Below are 13,211 nucleotides of genomic sequence, written 5' to 3'. Positions count from 1 at the left end.
ACTTTTTTTATTGCAGAAAAATTGGTTTATAACATTATGTAAATTTCAGGTGTACACCATTATATTTTGATTTCTGTGTAGGTTACATCATGTTCACCACCCAAACTAATTACAAGCCATCACCATACACATGTGCCTGGTCAACCCTTTTCACCCACCTCCTGCCCCACTTCCCCTCTGGTAACCAACAAACCAATATTTGTCTCAATGTCTTTGTTTGTTGTTGTTGTTGTCTTCTATTTATGAGGGAGATCATACTATATTTGACTTTCTCCCTCTGACTTATTTCACTTAGCGTAATACACTCAAGGTCCATCCATGGTGTCACAAATGGCCAGATTTCATCATTTTTTATGGCTGAATAGTATTCCATTGTGTATATACACCACATCTTCTTTATTCATTCATCCTTTGTTGGGCATCTAGGTTGCTTCCAAGTCTTGGCTATTGTCAATAATGCTGCAGTGAACATAGGGATGCATATATCTTTATGAATTCATGTTTTCATGTTCTTTGGATAAATACCACACAGTGGAAGAGCTGGATCATGTGGTAGTTCTATTCTTAATTTCTAGAGGAATCTCCATACTGTTTTCCATAGTGGCTTCATCACTTTGTACTCCCATAAACAGTGTATGAGATTTCCCTTCCCTCCACATCCTCTCCAACACTTGTTTCCTGTCTTGTTAATTATAGCTATTCTGACGGGATTGAGGTAATATCTTATGGTAGTTTTTTTTTCCCAGATGTACATCATAGTATATTTCTAATTCTGTGTAGATTACATCATGTTCACCACCCAAAAACTAATTATAGTCCATCACCTCACATGTGAGGCTAATCACCCCTTTTGCCCTCTCCCCTACACCCTTCCCCTATGGTAACCACCAATGCAGTCTCCTTTGCTATGTGTTTGTTTGTCATTGTTTTTATCTTCTACTTAGGAGTGAGATCATAAGGTATTTGACTTTCTCCCTCTGACTTATTTCACTCAGCATAATACCTTCAAGGTCCATCCATGTTATCACAAGTGGCTGGATTTCATCATTTCTTATGGCTGAGTAGTATTCCATTGTGTATATATACCACATCTTCTTTATCCATTCGTCCTTTGGTGGCCACCTAGGTTGCTTCCAAGTCTTGGCTATTGTCAATAATGCTGCAATGAACATAGGGGTGCATGTATCTTTATGCATTTGTGTTTTTAAGTTCTTTGGATAAATATTCAGCAGTGGACTAGCTGGATTGTATGGTGGATCTATTCTTAACTTTCTGAGGATTCTCCCTACTGCTTTCCATGGTGGCTGCACCAGTTTGCACTGCCACCAGCAGTGTACCAGGGTTCCCTTCTCTCCACATCCTCTCCAACACTTTTTGTTTCCTGTCTTGTTAATTATAGCCATTCTGAACGGAGTGAGGTGATATTTCATTGTAGTTTTGATTTGCATTTCCCTGATAGCTAGTGATATTGAGCACCTTTTCGTATGCCTGTTGGCCATCCATATATCTTCTTTGGTGAGACCTCTGTTCAGAACTTTTACCCATTTTTTAATTGGATTATTGGTTTTTTTGTTGTTGGTCATTGTAGTTTTGATTTGCGTTTTCCTGATAGTTAATGATGTTGAATATTTTTTCATGTACCCCTTGGCCACCTGTATATTATTCTTTGGAGAAATGTCATTTTAACTATGTTAATTCTTCCAATCCAAGAGCGCAGAATATCTTCCCATTTCTTTGTGTCTTCCTCAATTTCTTTCAACAATGTTTTATAGTTTTTGGTGTACAGATCTTTCACTTCTTTGGTTAAGCTTATTCCTATGTATTTTATTCTTTCTGTTGCAATTGTAAATGGGATGGTGTTCTTAATTTCTCTTTATGCTACTTTGTTGTTAGTGTGTAGAAATGCAACTGATTTTTGTACATTAATTTTTTATCTTGCAACTTTAGTGTATTCATTTATTATTTCTAAAGTTTTTTTGGTGGATATTTTAGGATTTTCTCTATATAAAATCATGTCATCTACAAATAGTGACGGTTTCATTTCTTTTCCAATTTTCATCCCTTTAATTTCTTTTTCTTGCCTGATTGTTCAGGCTAGCACTTCCAATGCTATGTTAATTAGGAGTGGTGAAAGTGGGCATGCTTGTATTCTTCCTATTCTTAAAGAGATAGCTTTCAGTTTTTCTCGATTGAGTATGATATTAGCTGTAGGTTTGTCATATATGGCCTTTATGATATTGAGGTACTTTCCTTTTATACCCATTTTATTCAGTTTTTATCATAAATATATGCTGTATTTTGCCAAATGCTTGCTCTGCATTGATTGAAAAGATCATGTGATTTTTATTCTTCATTTTGTTAATGTGGTGTATCACATTGATTCATTTGTGAATGTTGAACCATCCCTGCATCCCTGGAATAAATCCCACATGATCATGGTGTATGATCTTTTTAATATATTTTTGTATTAGATTTGCTAGTATTTTGTTGAGGATTTTCACAGTAATTTCCATCAATGAAATTGGCCTGTAACTTTCTTTTTTCTTTCTCTTGTTTCGGTCTCAGGGTAATGTTGGGGCTTCCTAGCTTGATCTAGGAAGCTTCCCTCCTCTTCAATCTTTGGAAGAGTTTGAGAAGGATATGCATTATGTTTTCCTTGAATATTTGGTAGAATTTACCAGGGAAGCCCTGTGATCCTGGACTTTTATTTTTTGGGAGGTTTTTGATTACTGTTTCAATCTCCTTAGTGGTGATTGATTTATTCAAAATCTCTATTTCTTCTTGATTCAATTTTGGAAGATTGTATGATTCTAAGAATTTATCCATTTCTTCTAGATTATCCAATTTCTTTGTGTATAGCTTTTCATAGTATTCTCTTATAGTCCTTTGTATTTCTGAAGTGTCTGTTGTCATTTTTCCTCTTTCATTTCTGATTTTATAAGCTTTATCTCCTTTTTTCCTGGTGAGTGTACCTAACATTTGCCAATTTTGTTTATCTTTTCAAAGAACCAGCTCTTGATTTCATTGATTTCTTTCTATTGTCTTTTTAGACTCTATGTCATTTATTTCTGCTCTGATTTTTATTATTTCCTTCTTTAAACTGATTTAGGGCTTTGTTTCTTCTTTTTCAGGTATGAGAGCCTTCTTGAGGATTTCTTGTAGTGGAGGTCTTTTGGCTACAAAGTCCCGTAGCTTTTGTTTGTCTGGAAAAGATTTAATTTCTCCCTCATATCTGAAGGATATTTTTGCTGGATAGAGTATTCTAGGCTGAATATTTTTATCCTTTAAAGTTTTTAATATGTCATTCCATTCTCTACTACCTTGTAAGGTTTCTGTAGAGAAATCTGCTGAGTCTGATAGGGGTTCCTTTGTAGGTTGTTTTCTTCTGCCTTGCTGCCCTGAGTATTCTTTCTTTGTCATTCATTTTTGCCATTTTTACTACTATATGCTTTGCCGTAGGTCTTTTTACCTTGACAAATCTAGGAGATCTGAAAGCTTCCTCCACACACATTTCTCCCTCAATCCCTAGATTTTGGAAGTTCTCTTCTATTATTTCGTTGAGCACACTTTCTGGTCCATTTTCCTTTCCCACGCCCTCAGGAATTCTGATGATTCTTAAGTTGCATTTTCTCATTGAGTCAGCTGTTCTCTGAAATTTTCTTCAGTTTTTTTAATTCTTAGTTCTCTTTCTTCCTCTGTCTGGAGCCATTCAGCCTGTCTATCTTCGATTATGCTAATTTGCTCCTCTATGGTGTCTACACAGGCATTCAGGGAATCCGTATTCTGTTTTATTTGATCCATTGTATTTTTCATCTCTAGTATTTCTGATTGATTCTTCTTTATATTTTCAATCTCTTTTGTGAAGTAACTCCAGAACTCAATGACTTGTTTCTCTATATTTCCCTTTACCTCATTGAGTTTTTTGATGATAGCTATTCTGAATTCATTTTCACTTAGTTTACCTATTTCCAAGTCCTCAGGACATAATTCTGTGTTTTTATTGTCTTCCTTTTGGTCTGGAGCTTTTATAAATTGCTGGATGGTAGAGGAGTGGTTTTTGCACATGATGCTATTATTCAATTGCAGGTACAGCCTGTCTCCACTAGATGGGGGTTGAGAGCTTCGTTTTCTGAGCCCGTGGCCTTCAGTTGCTATGGCGGCATGCAGAGCAGGTTGGGGAAGGAGGGACACTTTCTCTCGTGCGCAGACCCAGATTCTGTTCAGCACTCGCTCTCTGGTTTCCCAGGGCCCTGGCTTGATGGGGTCCCCCCACGTGAAAGCTTTCCCCCATTAGAGGGTTTCCACTGCACAGGTGGTGGGAGTCCTGGACAATCCTGTGGACATGCGGCCCCTCACCCACTCCTTCCCTCAACCATGGCAGCGATCCCAGTCTCTAGGGGAGGGAGCAAAGCTCTCTCTTATCCCCTTCCAGCTCCTCCAAGGGCGGCTCCAGCCTCTCCGCCCTCCATCATCTGGCTGCTGTGGGTCTCCGACGATCTCTGTGCCACTAGGAATTTTTGGTTGGAATTCAGTTGTTCCTCTTGGTTGTAGTCTGGAGGGGAGAGAGTCCCGGGTGAGCTCACCCCACCATGTCACCAACGTCACTCTGGATGTTTACTTTTAATTCACCAATGTAATTCTTAATTAACATGCAATAAAGTATAGTCAAAAATTAGTTTGTAGTGTTTTAAGTGAGAAACCACGATGACATAATATACACAGTAAATAGCCATAATTGAGTGTTCCTTGGGGTACATTGCATTTTGTACTATCAGAAGCCATAGTGCTTATAGAAAATAAGTGGCTATAGAGGGGCCAACCCATTGGCCTAGTGGTTAAGTTCAGTGTGCTCTGATTCAGTGGCCTGGGTTCGTTCCCAGGGCAGACCTATACTGCTTGTTGGCGGCCATGCTGTGGCAGTGACCCACAAACAAAATAGAGGAAGATTAGCAACAGATGTTAGTTCAAGGCAAATCTTCCTCAGCAAAAAGAAACTGAAAAAAGGATATCCAAGTTACTTGGGGGTGGGAACTACAGTACTGTCTCTCAGAGTTTGACACCTGATATCTTGCCTTACAAACTTTTTTTGTGTGTCCCACGTATGGGGTAGTGTAATTGGATTAATACTGGATAGCCTATAACTCCTTTTTTTTTTTTGCAGCTCATTTTACATAGCCTGAATCTTAGCTTTTTTTAGCAGTTATTTTTACAGCTAATTCCATCATAGATCTTTTCTCATCCTATTAAATTTTGAAAAAAATAATTAAACACTGTTTATGGACTGTGTAATAGTCCATAGTTTGGAGTGGGCTCTTCATCTTTGATCTGAAATCTAGATCTTGTAATTCCTGCTTGTTTTCAGAAAGAAAACAAGAGGCATGATAAGGCCTGCAAAGCAGATTATGCATCCACATTCTCTGACGGCTTCAGAAATAACGGAAAATCTGTACACATCAGCCACAGCTGGATACATAGAGATGAGAGGGTGCCCAGGCTACCAAGACCATCACTGCCTACACATGAGGAAGAGCCAGCAAGAGAGCACAGGGAGCATGAACAATATACATAGCCACAACCAGAAAGCATCAAGCTTCACAAGTCAGCTAAGCAACCCAGCAAGAGCAAGCTATGGTCACTAGGGCGCGCCAGGAAGCTTTCCTCTAATACTCATTCATGTGGTGACAGGGATGGGTGTCTCTTCTCTGTGGCAAGAAGATATTATAGGAAAGGTGGATAAATATTGCCTCTAAGAGTGAGCTGCCTAATGATGATTAAAAACATATATCATCAAATATGTAAATTACAAGCCATGGTATACATTTGTAAGTTTCAAACAGTGTTAATAATACAGACTCTTAGAAACCTACAAATGGATACCTTCACTTGGGTATTTTTTCCAGTAGCCTTTATTTCCCACGAGCACCCTGGCTTCTAATAATGCAATATACAATATATCCTAAGGAATGTTCAGTTAGGGCATTTGCTGAGTATTTTATTTTATAGTTCAGCAAGAATCCTGTTATTGATTTTTCATTTCAAGCATTATAAACTTATTTTTAGTATAGTTTATTGCATATTAATTAAGAATTATGCTGATGCATAAAAAATAAACATCCATTTATGTGTATCATATCAAACCAAATTTACAGATATTTTTAAATATTCAAATTTTCATCTAGAAATAATATTTTTAAATTTCTCTTTTGTATTTCCCAGTAGAGTTGGCTTTTAAGTTTTTTTCAGAGGCATATGATTAATTCATTTACCGGTGCACAGAGAAATTCTAAGTTCCTTTATTATTTATCATTATGATTTTATGGGTTATTTGAAAAATCTAGATGTTTACCAGTAACTTTAAGTCTAACAAAATATTACTAAAAGTCATTTCAATTAAAGAGAAGTGATAGTATTTCATTGTAATAACAATTTAACTTCATTGTAAGTGCAAAGTAATGGTGGTTTTATTATAATAAGATAGCCCTGAATTCTTGAACATTTATTTAGTTGGAATCACATGCTTTGTGTTTTACATGCATTCCTTTATTTCACCTTCAGAATAGCTCTACATGTTGAGCGTCAATCTACAAAAGTGAAAATCGAAGCCTAGAAAGTAAGTGATTCACTCAAGGTCACCCAGCTCAAGGTAACTGTGACACCATAGAGGCCATCTTTGTATACACAGCTTTTTCTTGCTTCTCTAGGCAGAGAGTGGTAGAGCACTGCCTTACCAAATATACTTGTTTACAAAATAATGAAGGGGAAGGAAGTGTATTTAAACTGATAGAAGTCTCACACAGTAAGTATGGGAACAGACTACTTTATCTGCAGCCTTCCTACAGCATACTGCCTTTGCTTTTGAGGGCTGTGCTTGAGAAGCTCCTAGATAACGTGGCGCATGCTCAGTGGAGAATGTTGTGAGGTTTTAGAATCATGCCAAGAGAAAAGTAATGAAAAAGAAGTGGAGGTATTTCACTGGATTTGGAGAAGACAAATATGGACGATTATACAGGAGGTATTAAATAATTTCACAAGAGAAATTAAAATTGCTCTATTTCACCGTAAAAGTAGAAATGCCATTAATAGGCAGCGTTTTTAGGAGAAGATATTTTGGTTCAATGAAAAGAAGGAAATTCTAAAACTCATTTTTTATGTTGTTCAAACACAAGGAAAATGATCACTTTGTTAGGTATTAAATAAGGAAATAATTATTCTATAGATAGGATAGACATCCAAGTATTTTAAAAAATTTAAGTCTATGATTTCATAGACAGAAGTTACTTTGAATTAACTTAGGGGCATAGTTTTTTGACAAAATCTAAATTCAACTCTGTCAGCATAGATATTACTTCTGTAGAGGGACAGCGAGAAGGGGATTTTCCAGGATGCGTTAATCATAGGGTTTTATTTTCAAAGACGAGTCATCATCTCTCTCAAAACCCATTCTAATGCCTTATCATTGCTTATCACTGGTGGAGACTTGATATACGATGCATAGAGGCAGAATTCTAATTTCAGCAATCTAACTGATTTCTGGTAATTTTCAAATATTTTATCTTTATTTTAATTTTCTTATAAAGTAAGAATGAGGACTATTTAAACATTACATCCCATTGCTTGCTGCATTTTCTATGTATTTATATGATGTGGTGGGGCCATTATGAGTATAAGGCATGAGTGATTGATGATATTGTAATTTTAGAATTCCTTGATATCCAAGGGCAAACTTGAGCAAGATGGTTCTTTATAATTTAAAACTGCTGTCTACAATCAAGTAACTGACTAAAGCTTGTGAAGTAACTGAAACAACCAGCCACAGAAAATAAATAACCAATCCAGGAATCACTGATTATTTTTTCAAAACACCTGCATCTTGAAATTAGCAGATAATTTGTTATTACCTTAATAAGCATCCTGATATATAATTAGGAAGAAAATCTTCATTTCTGAACATCTGTATGTGGAGTACACAATGGAGATAAGGAAACTTCAGAACAATTAGCCCCTGCACACAACTGAACAAAGATTGACACCCTTTCTCTCAGGGGCATTATGTGATTGAGGAGTGAGGGGTTTGGGCAAGCATTTGTTGAATACAAATTAGTTGCCAGACTCTCCATGCACAATATCCTATATAAGCCTTATAAAAGGATCCATTTTACCCATGAGAACATAGGCAGAGAGGCTTACAAAATTCACCAAGGTCACATAAGGAGTATATATGGTATAAATAACCTATCAGTTTGATAGGAAATATGCATTGGCACTCAGTGCTAATATGGATTCCCATGCTAAGAGTGTCTGTGAATTCAAGGCTCTTCTACCAACACACCACTACAGCATGAGAAAAAAGAAAGTCATAAAAGAGGATTTTTTTCTGCTTTCTATAAGATTTAATGGAGAGGAAGTCGCCATATTTCATATCAAACTGGTGTTTGAATGAAGTTCAAACAGGTGTTTGATTTCTGCTTCAAATCCATTTGTCTTCCACCACAGTGCCCTGTCTTCAGGGCAATTCTGGGAATTGCAGTTGCTATGGTAGTGGAATCAAGCTCAAAGGGGCATCAAAAGCAATGAGCAAATGTTTTTATGAGTGATGTCAGGTTTCTGATCCTGCTGGTGATTCAGCAGCTAGCAAGAGAGACAAATGAGGAAGAGATCTAACACCTGCCCTGAAGAGAATTCCCCCCACAGAAGTGATGATGCGGGCAAGGAGGGCCCAGCTCAGCAAGGCTGGGGAGAGTGTTGGGTGTAGCAGCTGAGACTGATACCACCCTGTTCATGTAGGGAGATCTCTTTTCAAACGAGTTTTACCTTACCTTTTTAAAAAATTTTTTTGAAATTTTACTTACAGAGGGCCAAGTTCTTATCATATACCTTCTTTACTTAAAACTTTAAAAATGCATTCATTTCTACAAAGAAAATAAGACTAACCTTTGTAAATTTTTTTATGGAGTGCTTTGCCTCCTGCTGTTTGCTCTCCGAGGAAACCCTCTTCAAATATCATCATGAATTGTTACTGATTTCCCTCCTACCCTGCCACCAATCAGTATAATAAATATGTGCCTGCCCATCCTGTAAGTCTTATAGAAGGCAGAAAAAAATCCTCTCTTATGACATGTTTTTTACCTCATGCTGTAGTGGTGTGTTTGTAGGAGACCCTTGAATTCACAGACATTCTTAGCATGGGTATGCATATTAGCACTGAGTGCCAATCCATATTTCCTATCAAACTGATTTATAACAATAGCACGATATGAAACACTGGATTCCATACTAGACCATTCATTGTGGATGCGTGAAAGTCTATATACATGGAGAAATGCCTCTGTGCCTTTCTCCCATGTATTATACATACAATAGAGACAGAACAGGAAGTTGAGATATCACCGCAAACTCATTGGAGAACCCTTCATAGGCTTTGCTTGGACGAGTGGCCAGAGAGGCCTAGAATGTTTTCTTTTTCTATTTATCAGAGAGAACAATGGGATCTATGCAAAAGCAGTTAAGTTTGGGCTGCCTTTAGAAGTTGGCAGAAAACCCCACAACTTTGCTGTTCCATTTCCTCCCATTCCCCCAGTCAGATTACAGCATCCCTAAGGATGGCCAAAGCCTCTACTACCAGTGACCCATAGGGCTTCAATACCCAAACCACCGGGAAAGACAACAGCAGGGCCTGGAAATCACATCCAGTGAAGATCATTGAAAATCTGTCATTGGTACCCATTACCTGCCACTAAAAATCTAAACATTTTTGCATAGCATGTAAAATTGATAATTATCTAGTCTTTCCCCACTTACAGTCTGAGCAGGAGCCATACCAAACTTCGGGAGGTTCCAAGACACAGCATTCTTTTGTCCCCTGCTGGATTTTGCACGTGCTATCTGCTTTGACTGAATTCTGCTAGAACTCCGGAAGCAAACTGGCAATTCCAGGCCTCCCTGGACACTGTATTCCAATAGCAGTTCTTTTGAGAACCTTCTCAGACCCCTTCTTCTGCACATTCTCACACGATATCTTCATTCTGGTTGTCCCCATTGTCCATCCTTGTGAGCGTACCCAGTAATATGTGCTTCCTCTGTGCCATTATTTTGTCCACATGCCAGTTCTTCCCTGCAGCTGGAGTGAGCTCTTGGCTCTTAATTAGCTCTGCATTTTGAGTCTGACGTCTGGTGCCTGACTCCTAAAACGGTCTATTGAAGGAAGAATTAGATTCCTGTGCTGGTCTGCAGATCACACCAGGAGCGTCATGGAACACTACACCTTGAAATGTAAGGCAAAGTTCATTTTTGCTCACTGCATTTGGTCAACTCTTGAATGTCTCTTGTCTGATATACAAATGGGGCTTATAACTCCTCCTTCAGAGAGTGATTGCAAATTTCACTTGGGAAATTGTATTTCTTAATTTATTCTAGAAGTTATACTGCGTCCTTACTCTGTGCAGGCCCAGAGTGAAGGGACTTTGGAATAAAAATATGAACAGGATGCATTCTTGTTCTTGAATCTTTCAAATTACTTAAAGGAAAACTTTAATGTAAATCACCCAAAATGTAACATTGCTACATAAATCTACCTTTGTTAACATGCACATGCTCTTGTGCGTGGAAAGGAAGCCAAAGGCCAGCATTGGTCCCACTGGACCAATCAGTCTCTTGGAGACCGTTGGTTCTCCCTCACAGTCACAACGGGTCCTCCCTGCTTCAAGCTTTCTCTCTGAACCCTTTCCACGGAAGCACAGAGGTTTGCTGCATGTGGGCGCCCCATATCCAGCCAGGGAAAGCTGAGACTGTGCCCACAGAGAACTTGAGACAGCCTTTGCTCAATGAACCACCAATATAGTCTCTGGGGAAAAAGAAAAAATAAAAATGCAGGGTTCAACTGCTGATATGAGAACCAACAGAGAGCCTTTTAAAAACCACAGATAGGAAGGAAAGTGCTGCGTCAGTGGTTGTTGCTTTTGAGTTTTGTGCTGGCTGTTTTTATTTTCATTGTGGAGTGTGCTGAGCTGGGGGATGGGAGATGGTGAATCCCCAAAGCTGAGGCAAAGGATGTGGCTGTAGAGAGCTAGAGCCTTGGTAAAAAGGGCTCAGGCTAGGAAAGGAAGTATAGATGCCGTGAAGAAACAGCTTCAAGAGCCCAAAGCCACGATGCCAAAGAAGTTAGGGAAGGTGAGCGGGGAGGAATGGTCAGAGGATGGAGAATCCCATATTGTCAGGGAAGACAAGACACATATGGAGACGAATATTAGAGGAGGAGGGTCGTGGGGGACGAGGGGATTAGCTAAAAGATCTGCAACTTTGCAACCTGCAAATGAGTCAGACGATGGAGTCGGGGTAAGATCAGGAGGAGGTACGTCAAAAAGTGGTTTATCAGCACAAACACAGAGGTGTTTTATTCACCTCAAAATAAAGATCATGAGAAAATACAAATTTAAGTTAGACCACCCCTGTTAAACAAGAAATTGCCCCGGGAGCCACTTCACAAAGTTTTTGTAAATAGAACAACATCCAGTTATAACCCAGGCCACTACTTACTTGCACAGATGGGCTGTAAGGAAAATCTGTTTTCTAAGAACGGTGGCACCGACCTCATTCCTAGCCTACCAACGCTGGAGACAAAACAGAGCTTAAGCTCAGTGATCCCAGAACCAGTCGGGGAAGAAGTGTCATCTGATGTCAGCTCACCCACTTCAACTCACTTTCCTGAAAACACTGTAACCCCTGCACCAGAAGCCAGTAACCTCCTCTTAACCTCCTAGATACTAGGAAATCCACATTCAGGTGAGCTGTCTATCAATTTGTCCATACATTTGAGCAAATATATTGCTTTATTGTGTCTCCAAATAAAACAAAAATGTGTTCTAGCTTCTTTGAGAGTCGCAGTGATATAAACAAGCAAAATTATATATGTAAAATGTAGAAAAATATTAATTTCACATTTGACATAATATGGTCATCTTTGAAATTCTTTCCTTTCTAGCTTCTAGGATAAACTATACTGATTCTGTTTATTTATTCACTTATTTATTCAAGTAGTATTTATTGCATGCCCATATGCGCCAGTCACTCTTCAAGGTACTGGGCATACAGCATTGAACAAAATAGAAAGAAAGTCTTCTTGTCCTAATGTAGCTTACATTCTGTCTCACTATTCTTCCATTCATTTTGCTATTTCTTCTCTTTTTCTTCAATTAAATACACTCACTACATACCTGGACCTGTATCAAATATGTGATATCTGTTAGCTCATGTAATCCTCCGAATGGCCCTGTTTGAGTGGCACTAACAAGATCTCTGTGTTTTAGAGGAAATTTGGCACAGAAAGGTGACACAGACTCATCTAAAGCCCCTTAGCTAGCAAGTGGCACAGTCTTCAGCCTGAGGCCAGGGTCTCCTTTTCTGTTGAGGAGCCCTCTGCCCTTTTGCTTGCTTTTCTAGCTTCACGTCTTTGATGTTTTGCTCATACCTGTCTCTGTTTCGTCTCAAAGAATCCATCTTAATTATCCACCTAACCTTTCATCAGATGGCCTCAAAACCCTTTAGACCCTGCCTTCCTACAAAGCTCCAGGCCAAACCCTTGTCCTTAGAATAAGGACCCACAAACCTCACATGAGCCACCAGGATCTGAGTCATCTGTCCTCGCCTTTCTTATCTGCTGCCACTCGTCCTCATCTGGCCCCGTACACCAGCTTGCCTGGCCAGCCTCACTCATTGAGGCACATCCTGCTCCCTCTTGCCACAATTCATTTTGTGTTCTCTGTGCCCTCTGGCTGTCCCACCTGCTAGATGTCATCTTCCTGCTTGCAGCTTGTACTCACCTTTCAGTTGTTAGCTGGGAGACCTCCAAGGGCCCAACCCTGACCCCATGGGCTAGTTCAGAGTCCTCTATTACAATCTTGCAGCATGGGTGAGTGCCCTTTCTCCCAGTTAGTTTGTAATTGTATGAGTTCTCCTGATGGATCTTAAGGCTCCTTGAGAGCTGGGTCCTATGTCTCTTGCTCACTCTTGTGTCTGAGACTCCAGCTACTAACAAACGTGCCAAGGGACAGACTGAACGCTTTGCCACAGGCATGCCCATCACCACCTCAAATTCAGCAAAATGGAAATTACATTTTGCTTGATGACAGATTCTCCCGGCACTTGTCTACCTTCCGGAGGACCTAGTGACCTCATCATACTCATCCTGAGAAGGAATCACATCCTCTCTGTCAAAT

At 39.1% G+C, this 13,211-nt stretch overlaps 1 protein-coding gene across 1 annotated transcript in view; it reads left to right on the top strand.

The window, feature by feature from the left end:
* TRIM58 (tripartite motif containing 58) overlaps positions 1-13,211 on the top strand; it is a 57,300-nt gene that overhangs the window by 31,165 nt on the left and 12,924 nt on the right. Inside the window, exons 2-4 of the mRNA XM_023625583.2 lie at positions 6,556-6,610; positions 10,118-10,269; positions 11,541-11,778. The gene's annotated coding sequence lies outside the window, so the exon portion shown is untranslated. The remainder of the gene's footprint in view (positions 1-6,555; positions 6,611-10,117; positions 10,270-11,540; positions 11,779-13,211) is intronic.

Source organism: Equus caballus, chromosome 21, assembly GCF_041296265.1.
Source record: "Equus caballus isolate H_3958 breed thoroughbred chromosome 21, TB-T2T, whole genome shotgun sequence".
Classification (NCBI taxonomy): domain Eukaryota; kingdom Metazoa; phylum Chordata; class Mammalia; order Perissodactyla; family Equidae; genus Equus; species Equus caballus.
The sequence above is the reverse complement of the archived record's forward strand: the minus strand, read 5'-3'. Positions and strand labels throughout refer to the sequence as shown.